General features: G+C 39.9%; 1 pseudogene; it reads right to left on the reverse strand.

The window, feature by feature from the left end:
- Positions 1-163: 163 nt before the first annotated feature.
- On the reverse strand, positions 164-316 carry LOC123927387 (annotated as a pseudogene).
- Between the last annotated feature and the right edge of the window lie 8,031 nt (positions 317-8,347).

Below are 8,347 nucleotides of genomic sequence, written 5' to 3' on the forward strand. Positions count from 1 at the left end.
TGATTTCAATCTTCTTAAATTTGCTAAGACATGGTTAATGAACTAAGATATGATGTATCCTAGAAAACATTATCTCTGTACACCTATGAGAAATTGAGAATTTAGTTCCAGACCACTACAATAGAGTGAATATTGAAATAAAGCAAGTCATGTGAATTTTTTTTATTTGTAGTACATGTAAAAGTTGCTACTATATTGCAGTCTATTAAGTGTGTAGTAACATTATGTCTAAAAAAAGTACATATTTTCATTTAATTAGCAATAATCACGCCTCGGATAAACCTCATTGGCTACGATACTGCCACTGCGCAAAGCTACATATTTTCATTTAAAAATGTTATTTCTAAAGAGTGTTCACCATTATCTGAATTTTCAACAAGTCATAATCACTGATCACAGATTATCATAACAAATATAATAATGAGAAAGTTTGAACCATTGTGAGAACTGCCAAAATGAGACATAGGGAGATGAAGTCAGAAAATGCTGTTGGGAAAATGGCACTGATGAACTTGTTCAATGCAGGGTTGCCCAAAACCTTCAGTATGCAAAAAACACAGCATCTGAAATAGTAAAGCAAAGTGCAATAAAACAAGGTAGGCCTGTATTCTGCTGCTTTGGGATGAAGCATTCTATTAGGTTCTGTTAGTTAGGTTCTGTTAGGTATGTTATTTTCCTTTGGTATAAATTATATGTCAAGTCCATTGTTTCCTTTTTGATTTTCTATCTGGATCCATTGTTGAAGGAGGGGTATTGAAGTTCCCTACTATTATTGTATTATTGTTTATTATTCTCTTCTGCTCTGTTAGTATTTGTTTAATATATTTAGGTGCTCTGATATTGGAGATATATTATGTATCATATACATGATATATATTATATAGTAATATATATATTAAAATTCTTATATCTTCTTGATCAATTGACCACTCTATCATTATCTAATGACCTTCTTTATCTCTTGTGGGTTTTTTACTTTATGTCTATTTCTTCTGCTGTAAGTGTAGCTTTGCTTGCTCTTTTTTGGTTTCCATTTGCATGGAATATCATTTTCCATCCTTTTCCTTTGAGCCTATGTATATTCTTGAAGCTGAAGTGAGTTTCTGGTGGGCAACATATGGGTAAGTCTTTTTTTTTTTTTAAATACATTCTACTACTCTGTGTTTTCTGATTAGAATTAATCCATTTACAGTTGATGTAATTACTGATAGGTAAAGACATAGGATTATTATCTTATTAAATTTTTTCTGTTTTGTAGTTTTTTTGTTCCTTTCTTTCCGGACACCGTCCTTCGAGAATTGGTGAGTTTCTGTATTCATATACTTTGTTTACCTTCTCTTTATCTTGTACATATTTACTATAGATTTCTGTTTTGTGGTTAGCCTGAGGCTTACTTGATTAACCCATCTTACGAATATAACAGTCCATTTTAAGCTAACAACTTAACTTTGGTTGCATAAGAAACTCTCCATTCCTAGCCCCCTGTACCCATTTTATAATTTTGGTGTCACAGTTTACATCGCTTTATATTGTGTATTGTTAAATAAGTTATTGCATAGCTATTTTTAATACTTGTGTCCTTTAACCTTTATATCAGAGTTAAGTGGTTAATTCTCCACCATACTACAGTATTAAATTATGATAAATCTGACTTTATGCTATGCTTTACAAGAGTGATGTATATTTGCATATGTTTTCTTGTTTTTTTTTTTTTTTTTTTTTTTTTTTTTTTTTTTTTAGATTTTTATTTATTTATTTGACAGAGAGAGAGATCACAAGTAGGCAGAGAGGAAGGCAGAGAGAGAGAGAGGAGGAAGCAGGCTCCCTGCGGAGCAGAGAGCCCGATGCGGGGCTCGATCCCAGGACCCTGAGATCATGACCTGAGCCGAAGGCAGCGGCTTAATCCACTGAGCCACCCAGGCGCCCCTGTTTTCTTGTTATTAATTGGCATCTTTTCCTTTCAGCTTGAAGAACTCATTTCTTATAACACAGGTCCAGTGGTGCTGAACTCCTTGTTTGTTTGGTTAAGTTTCATCTTGCCTTCATTTCTGAAGGACACCTTTGTTGGATAAAGTATTCTTGGTTGGTAGTTTATTCTTTCAACATATTGTATCATCCCTCTTTTCTGATGAGAAATTTGTTTATAACCTTATGGGTGTTCCTTATAGGAAAAATGTTTTTCTTTTATTGTTTTAAAGTTTATTTTTGTCTTTGATTTTAGATAGTTTTGTTATAATAGTCATTGTAGAAGGTCATTTTGGATTGAAATTATGGGGGGTCTACTAACTTATTAAACTTGGATGTCCAAATCTCTCCCTAGGGTTGGGAAGTTCTTGGTTGTTATTTCTCTAGGTAAGCTTTCTTTGTAAGAAAGGTAAGCCCTTTCTTCTCCATTTGGGACTCTGGTAATATGTAGATTGTTTCTCTTATTTCTCTTGTTTCTCTTCCTGTGAGTGCCATAGGCTTTCTTTATTCCTTTTCATCCTTTTTTTCTGTTTGCTTCTCTAACAGAATAGCTGGAAATGGTCTATCTTCAAGCTCACTGATTCTTTCTTCTGCTTGCTTCAGGTGGTTATTGAAGCTCTATTGCATTCTTCAGTCCCATCACTGTATTCTTCGTATTCTTCAGATCCAAAATTCTGTTTGATTCTTCTTTATTTTCTATATTTCTACTGAACTTCTCATTTTGTTATATTGTTTTTCTGATTTTGTCAAATTCTTTATCTGTGTTCCTTTATAGCTCTCTGAGCATCTTCAGAAGTATTTTAAATTGTTTTTCAGATAATTCATGTATCTTTATTTCTTCGGTGTCTATAAGTGGAAATTTCCTGTGTCCCTTTGGTGATGTCATGTTTTCCTGATTCTTCATGATCCCCATAGCCTTTTGCAAGTGTCACAAGTGCCTGCACATTTGAAGAAGCCATCACTTCTTCCAGACCTGATCGACTGACTTTAGTAAAGAAAGCTCTTCACCTCCTGGTGGGAGAAACTTGCAGTGTACTGTAGCACTGGGTCTAGTCAAGCAGAGCCATATGGTAGCTCCAAATCTGGGGTGGCATGATGTCTCATTGGTCCAGGCCTCTGGAGTCCCCCATCAACAACTGCATGGTCCTTGGTGAGTGCTATAGGAGCCTGAAGTGGTTGTAAGTCCTATACACTTCCAGTCCAGTGGCTAGGAGCAATGGCAGGCAGCATTGGTGGCTGATGCCGGTGTTCTGTATGTGTTTGGTTAAGAGGGCCAGCTGCAGATGCCTGTGTAGTAGTTGGGGCTAATTGAAAACACAAGATCCTGGGTCAACTGTGGGTGTGCTGGCAGCTGTGGAGACCCTACTTGTCAGTATGTACACGCTGGACTGAAGAGTCTCCTCATGAGTGCATGCATGGCAGTGGAGGGTGGTTAAGGGATTTGGGCTGGTGGTGTGAAAGTGCATAACTGGAGGGGCTTGCTGGAGGCAAGTCCAACGGTATGAGCCAGTGATAGGAGCCAGGGCTGGAGTTAGGCCTACAAACACTGTGTGGGCGAGCTGCAGATGAGCCAGTGGTACAGGCCAGGTATGGGAGACAGGGCCAGATCTGGGCCCACACGCATCTGTTAGGACCTAGGTTATTTGGGTGTACTTCTGTGTCTGAAGGACCTTGCCATGGGCACATACATGATGGCAGAGTCTGGTGATGTGTAGTGCACAGCTGGAGGGATTACCCCTAAGCAAATACATGAAGACAGGGGTTACCTGACAAGGTCTAGGCTGGTGTTTTGTGCTCACACAGTTGCAGAGGTCTGGCTGGCTATTGGTACAGTTCCTGGGCTCTGGTATGGTGGTAGTGGATAGGGGGAGGAGGGACTCAAATGAGTGGCATCTGAGAATGCAAATACTTATGGGGAGAACACCTGGTAAAATCTGCAGCGGGTTCATGACTGCTGTGTTGCTATACATTTCTTCAGAGAGGAAAGCTACTGGGGTCTTCTGCAGAGGTCATGGGGACCTCAGTCATTCAGCATGGCTGGTACCAAGTAGCCCTTGCTTTTATTCCTTGACCCTAGCTTTTATTCCTTGATCTCTGTTCATCTTAGCTTTACCAGATTCTGAGTGGGATAAATTTGAAGCAGACCTTCATGTGGTTCCCCAAAGGCTGGGAAGTTGGTTGTTCCTCCTGCTCTTTACAGTGATGAATATTCTTTTCAGCTGGGGAGCTCCCATATGGTGCTCAGCAGTGCTGGCCTGGAGAATGGGATGATGCAGGGAGGTTATACCACTTTGTGGTATAGAAAAAGTTTTTGTTTCAAGCTTAAGGGAAACGCAGATTTTGTTCAATAAAAGGAATACATGTTAAATAGTAGTAACTTTGTAATATTTGAGTAGGTTGACTCAGCAGTTGGTGAATATCCTTAACCAGTATGTTCCAAGGTGGATTGAAGGACCACATGGAAGGAGGGACTAGGTAAACATTATTTAGAGGTTCAGAAATTTTAACCGACTTTTTCAAGAATGCAGTGGGTCTCTTTTCCTGGGAAAGTTTGGAAAAGGAAAGAAAAGGAAACCAACTATAGCCCTACCACAGCATGTGCTTTCAGGGCCATGACTAACACTCATCGTCCCTTTTCTCTCCTAGACATCTTAAATGCCCTCACTAGCAAGTCTTCTGGGGTGACTCATGCATACTTCATTCCTGAGGGGTCTAAGGATGGGACTCCATGTCCATTTTCTGGTATATTTGTTGAACTTGCTCATTTTTATCCTCTCAAGTGAGCAAGAGAATACCAAAAAGCACAGAGCTGTCTCTTGGGTGCTAAATGTATTCCTCCCAGCTCTCACTGGATAAAAGCAGTTCTAGCTCACAATCCATCTCACAATCAGGACCAATATCCCCATTAAGATGATAACTTTTCTTCCTGCCTGCTAGAGCTTTGGTAAATGAGCTCAAGTGCCCAGGTGACAGTGGTAGTTTTTAGTGCAATGAGATTCTTGCTGGTTTCATTGGCAAAAGTGAATCACCTTTGGGGTCAGGATTTCCAACTATGCAGAGTTCAGAGCTATAGGGTCATATAGGGTCATATAGGGTCATATAGGTCCATTGGGTCAATAGGAGTGTTGGTTAGTAGGATCAGTTCTGCTTCCCTATTCCTTGGTTTCCAGACACATCTATTTTTCCTACTGGGCACACAGCACCAGGTAAAGTTCCCTAAATCCAAGGTATACACTGCATCCTAGAAGACGGCACTGTATGGGCACACAGCACCAGGTAAAGTTCCCTAAATCCAAGGTACACACTGCATCCTAGAAGACGGCACTGTGTTTCATTAAGTCCTTCCTCTGAAGCAGTGCTTCACTTGTACTCTCAGACAGGCAGGCAGCTTCTGGGTTGTATGCTGTAGAATGTGACCAAAGAATCCCATGGACTTGCATACCCCTTTGTTGTAACGTAGGTCCCTCAGTTTGATGTGAGATTATGAGGGATCCTGTGTTGGAGGAGCAACCACTCTATAATCTCTTAGATGGAGATGCTGTCAAGAAAGTCAACCCATACCCAGAAAAACAATATATATATTGTTATATTAATAACAATATATATAATTATTGTTATATATATTATATATTATTATTAATATTGTTATATTAATAACAATATATATATTATTGTTTTTCTGGGTATGGGTTGACTTTCTTGACAGCATCTCCATCTAAGAGATCTATAGATCTATATCTATATCTATATCTATATCTATATCTATACCTATATATCTCATTCTTGTCAGAATTAATTTTTTACTCTTCAACAGTGGAAGAAACCAAATGAAATCAACTTGCCATAGTGTGGCCTGTTGGCTGCCTCAAGGAATGATGCCATATCACACCTCTGTTAGTCTCTGTTCCTGGTAGGCTAGATATGTGGGGGTAGTGTCTAGAACAGCTTGGGGAAAAGGAGCCTGTGTCGCCAGTCTCATCTATAGCCTCTACTCCTGCCCCAGAGCCACTTCATGTGGTCACCATGTCAGCACTTAGGTGGCCGATGACAAGGAATGTGTTGTATCCTCAGTCATTGGTGTCTCTTCCAGACGAGAAGTAATTGATGGGTGCAGTTGCCTAAGGTACAGGATCTCTGGCAGGGACCCCTAGAGATGGTGTGAACTCATTACTAGGATAGCTCTAGAAACATGAAAATGTTTGGGTCTGGCTCGGTGAAGTTGAAATACCAGAATTGCCATATTAGGTAGTAGAGGAAGGGATTAAAACATTCTGGGAAGTGGGCCTACTGGGGGTTAGTACACAGTAGCGCTGGAAATTCAGTGGTGCTTTCCTTTGTAGGTCAGTGCAGATGGTAGCAGGGGCTCCCTGAGAGCAGTTAGAGTAAGAGGGAGGACCACAAAACAGTAGAGCCCTTGGGGCACCTGGGTGACTCAGTCAGTTAAGCCTCTGCTTTCGGCTAAGTCATGATCTCAGGGTGCTGAGATCAAGTTCCGCATCTGGCTCCCTGCTGAGCAGTGAGGCTGCCTGTCTCTGCCCTTCTTCTGTGATCTCTCTTATTCTCACTTTCTCTCAAATATATAAATAAAAATCTTAAAAACAAAGGAAAACAGACAAACAAAAAAGTAGTAGAGTCCAAATGGAGGTACTCAATTATCAGGAGGCAGGAGACACAATTATTGTAACAGGCAACAGGATTCAGGGGCCATTAAGTGTACTTCATTCATACAAAGTATGGTAATGGTGTATGGCATACAGTGTGGACACTGTACAGGTGAGAGATGAGGAAAATGGCTTTTCTTTTTTACAGAGGTGAAGAACACAGCTATCTCCTTGGAAGGAATTAACAGGCATTCCAAACCTTTTTTTTTTTTAAAGATTTTATTAATTTATTTGACAGAGATCACAAGCAGGCAGAGAGGCAGGCAGGGGGCGGAGGGAAGCAGGCTCTTTGCTGAGCCGAGAGCCTGATGCAAGGCTCGATCCCAGGACCCTGAAACCGTGAGTTCACTGAGCAAGGGCAGAGTCTTAACCCACTGAGTCACCCAGGCGCTCCTCATTCCACACTTTTGATATTTATTTATTTATTTGACAGAATTTGAAAGAGATCACAAGTAGGCAGAGAGGCAGGCAGAGAGAGAGGAAGGGAAGCAGGCTCCCTGCTGAGCAGAGAGCCCGATGTGGGACTCAATCCCAGGACCCTGAGATCATGACCTGAGCCAAAGGCAGAGGCTTACCCCACTGAGCCACCCAGGCGCCCCACAACCATTTTGACATTTAAAGAAAGTCTCTCCAAAACTCAGAAAAACTCAAAATTTGGCTTTTATGACTTAGAGACTCTTCCATGTTCTGAACTTCATTTCTCTTGAAATGTAAGTACGTAGTAAGAGAACTCTCCAGGCCTCCTGACATCCTTGGATGTAATCCAGAGCCCTACTGTGAGTATTCATTTGGTATAGGAGATGTTTTGGTCATTTGGTATAAGAGAAGTTTTCTTACACTTTGGGTCAGATCCATTAACTAGAAAAATGGCCTCAGAGCTAATGCTCATGGTATATAGAGTTCCAGAAGCTTGGGCTCCCACAGGAACACTGAGAGAAGACAAGTCTTGTTTCCACTGTTGTATGCAGCTGTGTCAGACGTATCATTTTCCTAACCAGTGCCATAATCAAGTGAGAGGAAGGTCCATCACCACAATTTTCTCTTGCCATTCCCATCGTCCTTTGGTTCACAGGAAATGGGGAATTTGAGATCCAGGAAATTCGATAATTTGAATAGTTCCAGGATGAATAATGAAGTATGTTTGAACTGATTTGGAGGAGAGGTGTATACTCATGTAGTTGTTAAATTCCAGGTCAGAGAGATGCTCTAAAATCTCGTTTACAGAAAACTACTCAGCACCAAGAAAGGTCAATTAGCTTATTAGATTAAACCATGAATGAAGGGTAATATCTCCTAACTTCTTGTTCAATTAGGGATGAAGGTAAGAAAGTAGAATTCCTAATAGGCCAGCAAAATGAATTTTGAAAACTTGTTTCACTTCAGCCTTTATTGTTTAAAATTCTCTATTTTTTTTTCTTAAATTAGAAGGTAGAATGAGCTGAAATTAATTTTAAGGTTTTTTTCTAGCCACCTTTCTAAAAATAGTGATCTTAGAATTATTTTGTAGGTAATAGGTATAAAAACAATCGAAGACTGAATCAAATATGCAGAAGGCTACATAGCCAGATAGGTGGTTTTATTTTATATTATGTTTCAAAATCTCTAGTAGAAACTGGTTTGCTGGAGCTTTATAGCGTTCTCTGAAAAGTGAAATGTGGAAAATACTAAACATAGTGTTACTTAATAGAAATTTTATTCAAAAAACTAAAATGAAGTGAAAA

Source organism: Meles meles, chromosome 16, assembly GCF_922984935.1.
Source record: "Meles meles chromosome 16, mMelMel3.1 paternal haplotype, whole genome shotgun sequence".
NCBI classification, from domain to species: Eukaryota; Metazoa; Chordata; class Mammalia; order Carnivora; family Mustelidae; genus Meles; species Meles meles.